Source organism: Oncorhynchus masou, unplaced genomic scaffold (genome assembly GCF_036934945.1).
Source record: "Oncorhynchus masou masou isolate Uvic2021 unplaced genomic scaffold, UVic_Omas_1.1 unplaced_scaffold_18___fragment_8___debris, whole genome shotgun sequence".
NCBI classification, from domain to species: Eukaryota; Metazoa; Chordata; class Actinopteri; order Salmoniformes; family Salmonidae; genus Oncorhynchus; species Oncorhynchus masou.
Window position 1 is genome coordinate 78,729 of NW_027016592.1, and position 12,121 is coordinate 90,849.

The 12,121-nt window shown below is 46.0% G+C and overlaps 1 pseudogene; it reads left to right on the forward strand.

Annotated features, from left to right (window-relative positions):
• The first annotated feature begins 10,246 nt into the window (after positions 1 to 10,246).
• On the forward strand, positions 10,247 to 10,962 carry LOC135538893 (transcription factor HES-5-like; annotated as a pseudogene).
• Positions 10,963 to 12,121: the final 1,159 nt, after the last annotated feature.

Genomic DNA, 12,121 nt, shown 5'->3' on the forward strand with positions numbered 1-12,121 from the left:
GCGTTCGGGAATGCCTTCGCTTCCATTCGCCAGCGTTTCTGGTGGCCCACTCGGGAACGTGACGCGCGTCGATTTGTCGCCGCTTGTTCGGTCTGCGCGCAGACTAAATCTGGGAACTCTCCTCCTGCCGGCCGTCTCAGACCGCTTCCCATTCCCCTCTCGACCGTAGTCTCATCGCTTTAGATTTTATCACCCCGGACTGCCTTCATCAGCAGGGGAGAAGACAGTTATTCTTACGGTTGTCGATAGATTCTCTAAAGCGGCTCATTTCATTCCTCCTCGCTAAGCTCCCTTCTGCTAAGGACGGCTCAGATCATTATCGAGAATGTTTTCCGAATTCATGGCCTTCCGTCTGACGTCGTTTCCGACAGAGGCCCGCAGTTCACGTCTCAATTTTGGAGGGTTTTGCCGTTTGATTGGGGCTTCCGTCAGTCTCTCGTCCGGCTTTCATCCCCAGTCTAACGGTCAAGCCGAACGGGCCAATCAGACTGTTGGTCGCATTTTACGCAGTCTTTCTTTTCGTAACCCTGCGTCTTGGTCAGAACAGCTCCCTGGGCAGAGTACGCCCACAACTCGCTTCCCTTCGTCTGCTACCGGTCTATCTCCTTTTCAGAGTAGCCTCGGGTACCAGCCTCCGCTGTTCTCATCTCAGCTCGCCGAGTCCTGCGTCCCCTCCGCTCAGGCTTTTGTCCAGCGTTGCGAGCGCACCTGGAAGGGGGTCAGGTCGGCACTTTGCCGTAATAGGGCGCAGACTGTGAGGGCCGCTAATAAGCGTAGGACCAAGAGTCCTAGATATTGTTGCTGTCAGAGAGTATGGCTCTCCACTCAGAACCTTCCCCTTAAGACAGCTTCTCGCAAGTTGGCCCCGCAGTTCATTGGTCCGTTCCGTATTTCTCAGGTCATTAATCCTGTCGCAGTGCGACTTTTCTCCCGCGCTATCTTCGTCGCGTTCACCCGGTCTTCCATGTCTCCTGTGTTAAGCCCCGTTCTTCGCGCCCCCGCTCGTCCCTCCCCCCCATCCTTGTCGAGGGCGCACCTATCTACAGGGTTCGTAAGATTTTGGACATGCGCCCTCGGGGCCGTGGTCATCAGTACCTAGTGGATTGGGAGGGGGTACGGTCCTGAGGAGAGGAGTTGGGTTCCCTCTCGGGACGTGCTGGACCGTTCGCTGATCGATGATTTCCTCCGTTGCCGCCAGGTTTCCTCCTCGAGTGCGCCAGGAGGCGCTCGGTGAGTGGGGGGGGGGTACTGTCATGTCTTATTATGTCTGTTCCTGTCCTTTCTCTTCACTCTGTCTCTCTCTGCTGGTCTTTTTAGGTTACCTTCTCTGTCTCTCCTTCTTCAGCTGTTCTACATCTCCCCCAACTAGCTCATTCACTCTTTCCCACCTGTTCTCTCTTTCCCCTCTGATTAGGTCTCTATTTCTCTCTCTGTTCCTGCTACTTTCAGTGTCTGATTCTTGTTTGTGTTTTTCATGCCAGAAGCAAGCTGTCGTCTCGTTTGCTTCCACCTTGTCCTATCCTGTCGGAGTCTGCCTGGCAGGTGCATCCTGCACTATTCTAACGTTCTTTTTGTTCCATTGACAACGTTGGAAGAGGATTTATGCCATTCCTGTTTTTCATTAAAGAACTCTGTTTTCTGTTAAAACCACTTTTGGGTCTTCACTCAAGTACATAACATTATATTTAGGTGTTCAAGTCTATGATGCGACTCCTTGAGGCAATATCAATAAATCCCAAAATAATGAAATTAAATCATTTTTTATTGTTATGATGATTTTGTCCACCCACACCAGACACAATCAGGACACGCAGGTGAAATATCAAAACAAACTCTGAACCAACCTTATTCATGGGGACAGGTCAAAAAGCATGAAACATATTGAAAGTTAGCTAGCTAGCTTGCTGTTGCTAGCTAATCTGTCTGGGATATAAACAATGGGTTGTTATTTTAGCCGAAATGAACAAGGTCCTCTACTCCAACAATTAATCCAGATAAAAGGGTAAACCGAGTTTGTTTCTAGTAATCTCTCCTCCTCCAGGCTTCTTTTTTGGACTTTATATGGCAGTTGGCAACCAACTTTAAGGTGCATTACCACCACCAACTCAAATCAAAGTATTTGTCACATTTGCGCTGAATTCAAGTGTAGACCTTACCGTGAAATGCGTACTTACAATCCCTTAACCAACAGCGCAGTTCAAGAAGAGTTAAGAATATATTTATCAAATAAACTAAGTAAAAAATATAATATAATAACATAACAATAACAAGACTATATACAGGGGGTACTGGTACCAGTGTGCAGGGGCTACAGGTTAGAGGTAACTTGTACATGTAGGTAGGGGTAAAGTGACTATGCATAGATAATAAACAGTGAATAGCAGCAGAGTACAACATAAATGAAGCGGGTCAATGTAATAGTCTGGTGGCCATTTGATTAATTGTTCAGCAGTCTTATGGCTTAGGGGTAGAAGCTGTTACGGAGCCTTTTGGTCCTAGACTTTTCTCTCCGGTACCGCTTGCCGTGCGGCAGCAGAGAAAACAGTCTATGACTTGGGTGACTGGAGTCTGACAATTTTATGGGCTTTCCTCTGACACTACCCTCTGTAGCGTCTTACGGTCAGATGCCAAGCAGTTCTCATACGAGGCGGCGATGCAAACGGTCAGGATGCTCTCGATGGTGCAGATGTAGAACTTTTTGAGGATCTGGGGACACATGCAACATCTTTTCAGTATCCTGAAGAGGAATAGGTTTTGTCGTGCCCTCTTCAAGACTGTCTTGGTGTGTTAAGACCATGATAGATAATTGGTGATGTGGACACCAAGGAACTTGAAACTCTCAACCCGCTTCACTGCCCAGTCAATGTTAATGGGGGCCTGTTCGGCCCATTTTTTCCTGTAGTCCACGATCAGCTGCTTTGTCTTGCTCACATTGAGGGAGAGGTTGTTGTCCTTGCACCACATTGCCAGTTCTCTGACCTCCTCCCTATAGGCTATCCCATAGTTGTCAGTGATCAGGCCTACCACTTTTGTGTCGTCAGGATACTTAATGGTGTTGGAGTCGTGTTTGGCTATGCAGTCATGGATGAATAGGGAGTACAGGAGGGGACTAAGTACACACCCCTGAGGGGCCCCAGTGTTGAGGATCACCGTGGCAGATCAGTGTGGCAGATGTGTTGTTGCCTACCCTTACCACCTGGGGGATGCCCGTCAGGAAGTCCAGGATCCAGTTGCAGAGGGAGGTATTCAGTCCCAGGGTTCTTAGCTTAGTGATGAACTTCTTGGGTACTATGGTGTTGAACGCCTAGCTGTAGTCAATGAACAGCTTTCTCCTTTTGTCCAGGTGGGAAAGGGCAGCGTGGAGTGCAATTGAGATTGCATCATCTGTGGATCTGTTGGGGCGGATGCAAATTGGAGTGAGTCTAGGGTATCCGGGAGTGCTACGGGGTGGTAATCATTTAGGCAGGTTACCTTCGCATCCTTGGGCACAGGGACTACGGTGGTCTGCTTGAAACATGTTGGTATTACAGACTCAGTCAGGGAGAGGTGTCAATGTCAGTGAAGACACTTGCCAGTTGGTCTGCGGATGCTTTGCGTAAACATCCTGGTAATCCATCTGGCCCAGCGGCCTTGTCTTTTAAATTTATTTTTTATTTCACCTTTATTTGAGAATGTTGACCTGTTTAAATGTCTTGCTCATATCGGCTACCAATAGCATTATCACACAGTCATCAAGCTCTCGTGTTTCAGTGTTGCTTGCCTCGAAAAGGCATTTTCCTCATCTGGTAGGCTCGCGTCTGGGTTTCCCTTTGTAGTCCATAATAGTTTTCAAGCCCTGTCACATCAGATGAGTGTCAGAGTCGGTGTAGTAGGATTAAATCTTAATACTGTAATGACACTTTGCTTGTTTGATGGTTCATCTAAGGGCATAGCAGGATTTCTTATAGACGTCCAGATTAGTGTCCCGCTCCTTGACAGTGGCAGCTCTAGCCTTTAGTTCGATGCAGAAGTTGTCTGTAATCCATGTCTTCTGGTTGGGATATGTACGTACGGTCACTGTGGGGACAACGTTGTCGATTAACTTATTGATGAAACCGATGTCTGAGGTGGTATATTCCTCAATGCCATTGGATGAATCCTGGAACATATTCCAGTCTGTGCTAGCAAAACAGTCCTGTAGCGTAGCCTCCGCTTCATCTGACCAATTCCGTATTGAGCAAGTCACTGGTACTTCCTGGTTTAGTTTTTGCTTGTAAGCAGGAATATTGAGGATATAATTATGGTCAGATTTGACCAAATGGAAGGCAGGAGAGAGCTTTGTATGCATTTCTGTGTGTGGAGTAAAGGTGGTCTAGAGTTCCTAACCCTAGTTTTGGACTGGACTCGAGTGTGGACCTCAGTTCATCTTTCAATCACCCACGTGGGTATATGGTCCTAAAAACCAATGAGGAGATGGGAGAGGTGGGATGTACAGTGCATCAAGCATCACAAATTGAACCAAGTTCTATTTTAGTTCCTGGCAATGCAGAATCTCGTTGAGGCACGAGACACGAGCTGTGTGGTCAGTATGTAACAAGAAAGGTGTGGACATGAAGCTAGAGTTATGGTTAGGGTTGAAACAGGGTGTGGACATGAAGCTGGAGTTAGGGTTATGGTTAGGGTTGAAACGGGTGTGGACATGAAGCTAGAGTTAGGGTTATGGTTAAGGGTGAAACAGGGTGTGGACATGAAGCTGGAGTTAGGGGTTATGGTTAGGGTTGAAACGGGGTGTTGACATGAAGCTAGACTAAGGGTTGTGGTTAGTGTTTAGAAGGGGTGTGGATATACAGTAAATCTAGGGTTAGGATTAAGGTTAGGGTTAAGGTGATGGCTAAAATCAACATGTCACTTGTCTCTCATTGATTCAATTTAGGTCAGAACCAAGACATGTCTACAGTGCTGATTGTTCTTTAACTCAAATAATTTCCTCCAATCCAAGTTTCAGGGAACCTTCTCTATGACCAGATGCTGTTTTGGTAATTGAAGCATTTTTAATGGTTGCCTAGAAACCGGACTAAACTGAATACCTAATATGATGCATTATAATAAGGCACACTTCTATTGTTCCACCATTGAGAGCAGTGAATGGAGAGAGTGTGGGAAACCAAGGAAAACTCACTCACAGACTGCCTTTGGGACAATAGACTTCTGTACCCTGTATGATGAGGGGTGAGCAGGAATTTCACTAGTACGCTTTCATCATTGAATTCTAGATATGAATTATATCACAGATATGTCCTCTGCATCAAAATGCTAGAAAAGTAATGAATAGGTAGCAGCTATTTTTATGTTTCACATATTGCACCCAGGGCTGTGGGATCAGGGGCTATGTGACAGTGGTAAAACTTAGCTTCACCAGTTGAAATTAGACAATGAATTATAAGGACTGCACAAGTGTTTTTTTTATTATGACAAGGTTTAAGAGGAATTAGGTAACAGATCAGGAAATACATTATATTACACATGATCAGATTGTAGAGTCAAAGATGATACAGTTTATATCTAAAACGTATATCCTTGAAAGATCTAAAGTATTTAGTCCAATCTTGACTCTCTCTGATCCGCCATATGCTATACAAGTCTATATCATCCGACATTCAAAAAGTTTGTATTTACTACCTTCTTAATTGATGTATGTCTGATTTTAAAAAAACATTTCCCCCAGGGTCTTGACAGGAACTGCTTGTGTAGAGATTAATTAGCATTTAACAAAGAACATTTCTGTTGTTTAGTGGAAGCTAATTTGACTCAATAAAGAAAGAAATGGAATTGAAACTAAATTCAGTGTCACGCCTTGGTCTTAGTATTTTGTGTTTTAGTTAATTAGTTGGTCAGGCCAGGGTGTGACATGGGTTTATTGTTTGTTGTATTTAGTGGGTTTTTTTTAGTTATTTAGTTATTGGGATTGTAGCTGATTAGGGGTGTGTGTTTCATAGGTTTGGCTGCCTGAGGCGGTTCTCAATCAGAGTCAGGTGATTCTCGTTGTCTCTGATTGGGAACCGTATTTAGGTAGCCTGGGTTTCGCTTTGTATTTCGTGGGTGATTGTTCCTGTCTCTGTGTTAGTTTCACCAGTCAGGCTGTAATAGGTTTCACGTTCCGTTTTGTTGTTTTGTATTTATTCGTTATTTCATGTATAGTTTCGTTATTTGTTTTCACTAATAAACATGAGTAACAAACACGCTGCATTTCGGTCCGACTCCCTTTCGACAAACGAAGAACGTCGTTACAGAATCACACACGGACACGGACCGAGCAGCGTGTCAACAGGCAGGAGCAGCCCAAAGAGGAGCCGCGTATTAAGGATTTCTGGACATGGGAGGAAATCCTTGACGGGAGAGGACCCTGGGCTAAACCAGGGAGTGTAGCCACCCAAAGGTGCAGCAGGCGAAGAGGAAACAGGAGCTGGAAGGAAAAGGACCCTGGGCTCAGCCTGGTGAATATCGCCGCCCTAAGGAGGAACTAGAAGCGGCTGAAGCGGAGAGGCGCTGGTATGAGGAGGCAGCACGGCGACGTGGATGGAAACAGGAGCAGCCCAGAATGGAGTACAGTATGGATATTACGACGTGGGAAGAAATAGACAGGTGGGCGGCCGACCCAGAGAGAGTGCCGGAGCCCGCCTGGGATTCGCTGGAGCAGTGCGAAGAGGGCTATAGGAGAATGGAGTCGGAAAAAAAGACACGGCGGCGCAGAGCGAAGCCCCAAAAATTTCTTGGGGGGGGGGGGGGCTCAGAGGGGGAGTGGCTGAGTCAGGAGACAGACCTGAGCCAACTCTCCCTGTTTATCGTGAAGAGCCAAGGAGGAGACCAGAATCGGTGTTGGAGGTGAGCGAAGCAGAGACTGTGAAGGAGTTAATGGGGAAATTGGAGGAGAAATTAATGAGGGAGTTGCTAGTTTGGTGCTTTAGGTACAATATTCGTCCGACGGAGCGTGTCGGGGATTTAATGGCACCTGGGTCAGCGCTCCATACTAGTCCTGAGATGCGTGTTAGTCGGCTGGTGAAAAATGTGCCAGCCTCACGCACTAAGCCTCCTGTGTACCTACCTAGCCTTGCACGTCCTGTGCCAGTCCTGCACTCAGGCTCTCCAGTACACCTTCATGGTCCAGTCCATCCTGTGCCACCTTCACACACTAGTCCTCCGATGGTAGCTCCCCGCACCAGGCTTCCTGTGCCTGTCCTCTATCCAGTACCACCTCCACACCCCAGCCCTCCGGTAGCAGTTCCCCGCACTAGGCTTCCTGTGCGTGTCCTCGGCCAAATACCACCAGTGCCAGCACCACGCATCAGGCCTTCAGTGCGCCTCGCCTGTTCAGCGCACATCTACAGCGCTGCCGGAGCCTCCTGTCTGTATGGAGCAGCTAGAGCTGCCAGTTTGCATGGAGCAGCCAGAGCTGTCAGTCTACATGGAGCAGCTAGAGCTGCCAGTTTGCATGGAGCAGCCAGAGCTGTCAGTCTGCATAGAGCAGCCAGAGCTGCCAGTCTGCATGGGGCAGCCAGAGCTGTCAGTCTGCTTAGAGCAGCCAGAGCTGTCAGTCTGCATGGAGCAGCTAGAGCTGCCAGTCTACATGGAGCATCCAGTGTTGCCAGCCTGCATGGAGCAGCTAGAGCTGCCAGTCTGCATGGGGCAGCCAGAGCTGTCAGTCTGTTCGGAGCAGCCTGAGCTGCTAGTCTGCATGGGGCAGCCAGAGCTGTCAGTCTGTTCGGAGCAGCCTGAGCTGCTAGTCTGCATGGAGCAGCTAGAGCTGCCAGTTTGCAAGGAGCTGCCAGTCTGCATGGAGCAGCTAGAGCTGCCAGTCTGCAAGGAGCTGCCAGTCTGCAAGGAGCTGCCAGTCTGCATGGAGCAGCTAGAGCTGCCAGTCTGCCAGGATCTGCCAGATCTGCTAGTCAGCCAGGATCCGCCAGTCGGCCAGGATCTGCCAGTCAGCCAGGATCCGCCAGTCAGCCAGGATCCGCCGGTCAGCCAGGATCCGCCGGTCAGCCAGGATCCGCCGGTCAGCCAGGATCCGCCGGTCAGCCAGGATCCGCCAGTCAGCCAGGATCTGCCAGATCTGATAGTCAGCCAGGATCCGCCAGTCAACCAGGATCTGCCGGATTCAACTGCCTGGCTGGGCTTCATCTCGGTACTGGGCGTCTTCTCGGTACTGGGCTTCTTCTCGGTACTGGGCTTCTTCTCGGTACTGGGCTGCCCCTCAGTCCCGGGCTGCCCCTCAGTCCCGAGCTGCCCCTCAGTCCCGAGCTGCCCCTCAGTCCCGAGCTGCCCCTCAGTCACGAGCTGCCCCTCAGTCACGAGCTGCTCCTCTGTTATGTAGGGTTCTGGGTGAGGACTATTCGGCCATGGTCGGCGGCGAGGTGGATCATCCCAGGACGCGAAGGGGAGGAACAATGACATTTATGAAGTGGGGTCCACGTCCGGAGCCGGAACCACCACCATGGACAGACGCCCACCCGGACCCTCCCTATGGTTTTGAGGTGCGTTCGGGGGTCCGCACCTTAGGGGGGGGGGGGTTCTGTCACGCCTTGGTCTTAGTATTTTGTGTTTTAGTTAATTAGTTGGTCAGGCCAGGGTGTGACATGGGTTTATTGTTTGTTGTATTTAGTGGGGTTTTTTAGTTATTGGGATTGTAGCTGATTAGGGGTGTGTGTTTCATAGGTTTGGCTGCCTGAGGCGGTTCTCAATCAGAGTCAGGTGATTCTCGTTGTCTCTGATTGGGAACCGTATTTAGGTAGCCTGGGTTTCGCTTTGTATTTCGTGGGTGATTGTTCCTGTCTCTGTGTTAGTTTCACCAGTCAGGCTGTAATAGGTTTCACGTTCCGTTTTGTTGTTTTGTATTTATTCGTTATTTTCATGTATAGTTTCGTTATTTGTTTTCACTAATAAACATGAGTAACAAACACGCTGCATTTCGGTCCGACTCTCTTTCGACAAACGAAGAACGTCGTTACATTCAGCAAGACAAAACATTATAAATATTTGTTCTATATACAGGCATATATTTTTGTCTGCGGTAAAATCCATTGTGAGATAATACAATGTGACTGAATAAGTGCTAAAGCTTTGAAACACTATACATTCAACAATGGCTTCATACCGTAGTTGGGGACTAAGTTACACTGTGCATTTAATGTAGAGGTTCTGTGTCAGCCTCACACATATAAGATGTGATGATGAGCGTGTGCTCTGTAAGTATAATTGATCCCAACATCAGGCAGTAGATAGAGTATAATGTTATTTTAATGTAGTCTGCAAAAAAAACAATTCTGGAATAAAATGTAATAAATATCTAATTGTGAAACAGTATGGAAGGAACCTATGGTAGTTTTCCCCTCCAGAATCCAGATGGTCTGTGACGTCAGGCTCGGTCTAAAGCACAACACAGAGTCAAAAGCCGTCACTAATGCTCCACTGAGTAGTTTTTGTAGTGCATTGATCACAGCACACAGGACTGTGGGAAACTCAGATCAGTTCTCTACTCACACTGACCAGCAGCCTCAAGACAGAGGACACATCTGCTACCTCCAGACTTCACTACCTCTGGCAGTAGTCTGTCAAATCTGTGAATACACAGACACAAGAGCAGTATTGCAACATAAATATACCAGGGGGTGAATGTCAACTTACTTACTACTACACATTATTACGTTTTAAAAGTGGCAATGTTCATAAAGGCTCTGCTTTAAAAAAAAATGAACGGAATCTAATTACTATAGTTAAAACCTCATGTTCAAATTCTCCATGAAACAAATTTTAGAAAGGCCTATTCCATTTCCAAGAATCTAATTGCAACTTCATTTCTCTATTTTGAAACTATATTCTCTCAGGTATGCAGCCATTAAAAAAAACATTTTCACGCAGGGGATCTGCGTCAGTCTCAAACGTGTAAGTTGTGATGATGAGTGTGTGCTCTCTCAGTATCATTGATCCTAACATCAGGCAGCAGATCTGAGGGTCACTGGTTTCCCAGATTCACACAACACTCTGAGTCTCTCTCCACCCCCCTCCCACCTCTCCACCTGTTCCATGAGACGTGACCATTGTCCCCCAGCAATAAGAACACTGAGCATGTGGCAGTTCCACATTCCTCATTGTCCTTCCAAGCTCACCCATTGGCTACAGACTGTGAGAAACTCCAACAAGCCCAAGACCCACACATTCATATGCAGATTATTGACTATATATAGGAGAGATGAAGGCATTAGACATCAGATTCACTCTACACTGAGACCCGTTACAGCACAGAGATCCAGCCATGGCACCAAAAATCACTTTAGCTATGATCTACTCTAATGAGCACCTGACTCTGACCAACAAGGTAAATTGAGTTACAAATAGTGTTGCATTATTTCAGTTTTTGCTTCTAGATTTCATCCATTCATGTCAGCTCTGTTGTATTCAGAATAATATTATTAATGACTCTCCTCTTCTTGCAGATAAGAAAGCCAGTGGTTGAGAAGTTACGCAGAGATCGTTTCAACAACAGCATTGAGCAGCTCAAGTCTCTTTTGGAGAGAGCCTCAACCAGCAGCCAGATTTCAAAATGGAGAAAGCCGACATCTTGGAGATAATAGCAACAGAACCCGTCAGTGAGCTCCTCCTCAGCACCATTCAATCAGGGTTACTCCAGCTGTGCCCAAGAGATTGTGCACTTCCTGTCCAAGGATGAGGTGAAGACACAGACCCAGAGAAGACTGCTGAGCCACTTCCAGAGCCTGCATCCATCCTCTGATAAGAACAGGAGGGAGAGTGACCTGCCTCAGTTCAGCTCCCAGCCCAGTACAGCACCAGCAAAGAGAAGAGTCCAGTCCACACTGCTCTCTGGAGGCCCTGGTAGAGTCCTACATACTGGAACTCCACTCTCAAACAAACTCAATGGACCATGTTGGTCTAACATTAATGTGATGGACAGTGATCAGAGATCTTCTTCATATTCTGCTTGTGCAGGTTGTTAAAAGTCATTTCAATTGAAACTTTTCATTTCAGTTGTACTGAACAAGTTAAAATGTTTCTCTAATATAAAACACTGAAATCTGCATTTTTGTAATGTTAATAACCTTTGTTTTGTGAAGTATCATCATGTGTTGATTATGTTGATAGTTTGCTTATTAATGATCAACTTCAACTGTCCTCCATGAGGACTTCTAACCCAAAATGTGTATCATATCTTCCATCTTTTTGTGATGATCTGTTACCGATCTGTTTAAAGGTCAACACTTATCAATAATTAGCTATTTTGTTACAATTTAATTGTTGCAACGATATGGTCATATTAACATTATATTGAGCATCTTCTGTGAGGTATGTATCAGTATTAGTTAACCATTTGTTATTGATCAACTTGAGCTCCAGAATCACTGATTCTCCATGATGATTATTTACCCAAACTGGGAATTGTACCTGTTATCATCACTCTGTGATAAGAAATAATTGATTTGTTTAAAGATCAGACTTTGTGTGAAAATGTTGCTCAAATTATTTTAATAATGTGTTTATTGTAACGGGTATAAAATGTTCTCTCTCAATGTGAAACCTCAATTTATTTTGGACAATATGTTGTCTTTTATAAAGACAGTAAATGTGTATCCTATACTCTGTTCGAGTATCATATGTCTTGGAGATTGATCCAAGTGTAATGTGTAATCACATAAACTATTCACCTTATATTTAGGTGTCTATGATGCGACTCCTTGAGTCAATGTCAATAAATCCCAAAATAATGAAATTAAATCATTTTATTGTTCTTGACCTTTCCTGTAATCGACATATTGACTGTAGACTACAATGCAGATCTACTGTATAAGGTCATACTTACTTTTGCAATGATTTGGAAAATTTAAATATTTCATTGCAATCAAGTAATATACAGTGGTCCCAGTTATGAGCAGAAACAGAAATAGTGATGGCTGTATGTGTCTAACATGCCGATCACATGCAGCACAAGTTGAAATATCAAAACAGACTCTGAACCAACCTTATTAGTTTTGGGACAGGCCGAAAAGCATGAAACATTTATGGAAATTTAGCTAGCTAGCTTGCTGTTGCCTTGTCCTGTGATATAAATATTGAGTTGTTATCCTACCTGAAATGA